At 38.9% G+C, this 2,021-nt stretch overlaps 1 pseudogene; it reads left to right on the top strand.

Moving 5' to 3' along the window:
* Positions 1-211: 211 nt before the first annotated feature.
* The window catches only part of LOC102842496, a 3,657-nt pseudogene continuing 1,847 nt past the window's right edge, over positions 212-2,021 (top strand).

The following is a 2,021-nucleotide window of genomic DNA, read 5'->3' as shown; positions in this document are numbered from 1 at the left end:
AGTGGCCAATACCAGTCCATTTCTGCTCGCCAGTGTACCTAGAATATCTACCTTTATGAATTCTGTTTCATTTCTGATCACCTCCAATTTCCCTAGATTAATGCTCTGTACTTTCTATGTTCTGATTATTTGTGGATATTTGAAGCAATTTCTTCTCTTTTTGAGCTGTACTCCATCAGCAAGTTAAGGTCCCGGAAGCTTAGATGTAGTCATGTCGATCAAGTAAACTCTATTTTGAGGAGGCAACTCTTCTGAGTCATAATTTGAATGTCTTCCTACTTGAAGGCCTCATCTTTTAGCACTAAATCAGTCAATATTCAGTGTCTATTTACAAAGTTTTCAGTAGCTAACCATTCAGAAGTGGTCTGCCTCTCCTTCTTTCTCGTTTATCTTCATCTGAAAACTCTGCTAAAATCTATCTACCGTGGGTGATCCTGATGGTATTTAAAATACCATTGGATAGATTTCTGTATCACAGCAACACCAAACATGCACAGTATAACAAACTGACAAAGCTGTGGTGGTGAACTAGCCTCTTAATACCTTGTTTCTTCTCAGACATCTTAATGTTCTATCTCTGTGCTTTCTTTTGAAAATTTGTAATGGCAGTATTATTCCCAAAAATGTTATGTTTTTACAGAAAGTTGAGATAGCATCACAGGGTAAAGTACTTTAAAAATTCTTGAAAAAATACTGTATAGTATATGGATTTATAGATCATCATCCAAATCAAGTTATATGTAGAATAAAATTGTGGTGTTAGGACTTGGATCCAACTCATAGAAAATGATGTATGACAGAAGGAAATACTGCCTGGTCCTGTGGTATCCTTGAAATTGTTGTTACTATGGCCTTGGTGATAGAAATGATGACAGACACTGCATTATAGAATTTTACAAGACCAATGACGATGCATTGTAAATATCTTTCTTAACTAAAATGAAACTATAAACAGACCTCACTAATAGAACTACAAAGGAATAAAATTGACTACATCTGTGAGAGGAGATGGTGGGAAATCTCAATATCATCTGTCAAAACAAGGGTAGGAGCTGAGGGTAAAACAGACTATCACTTGCTTCTATGCAAGTACATGCAGAAGCGGAATAAAATTAAAACAAGTCCACAAGAGATAATATATGTTCTTTAATATACACCACCTGAACTTAGAGACTGCCTCAAGAAAAATTTGATCAATTAGACACTAATTACCAAAGACAGAAAAGGAAGCAAGCAAAAGGTCATTAAAAATACAGGATAGAGCTAGTTTCTAAGGATCATGTCTGTGAGTCAGGATCCCATTCCCCACCCACTCCCCCATCCAGAGACAATGGTTCTGATGGGATGGAGCCTGAAGGCGTCATCAAGAGTAACTGGAATGAAATTGTTGACAGCTTCGATGAGGTGAACTTCTCTGAGAACCTGCTCCATGGTATCTGTATCTATGATTTTGAGAAGCCCTCTGCCATCAAGCAGTGAGCCATTTTTCCTTGTATCGAGGGTTAAGATGTGATAGCTCAAGCTCAATCTGGGCCTGGGAAAACAGTCACTTTTGCCATACCAATTCTGCAGCAGATTGAATTAAATCAAAAGACCACTTAGGCCTTGGTCCTGGCTCCCACTTGAGCATTGGCCCAGTAGATACAGAAAGTGGTAATGGCATTAGTAGAGTACATGGTTGCCTCCTGCCATGCCTGCACTGGGGGCACCAATGTGCAAGCTGAAGTGCAGTAGCTCCAGAGGGAGGCTGCTTAATCAGCATGGATACTCTGGGTCTTGTGTCTGATATGTATAATTGCAGATACTTGTCTCCCAAATACATCAAGATGTTTGTACTTGATGAAGTTGATGAAATGTTAAGTCATGGATTCAAGGACTAGACCTACAACATATTCCCCAAACTCAACAGCAACACCTAGGTAGTTTTTCTGTCAGTTACATTGTCTTCTGATGTAGAGGTGACCAAGAAGTTCATAAGTGACTCCATTCGGATTCTTGTCAAGAAAGAATTGACCCTGGAG

This window comes from Chrysochloris asiatica, unplaced genomic scaffold (assembly GCF_000296735.1).
Source record: "Chrysochloris asiatica unplaced genomic scaffold, ChrAsi1.0 scaffold00063, whole genome shotgun sequence".
NCBI lineage: Eukaryota > Metazoa > Chordata > Mammalia > Afrosoricida > Chrysochloridae > Chrysochloris > Chrysochloris asiatica.
Note: the sequence above shows the minus strand (reverse complement) of the source record. Positions and strands in the feature narration are given on the sequence as shown.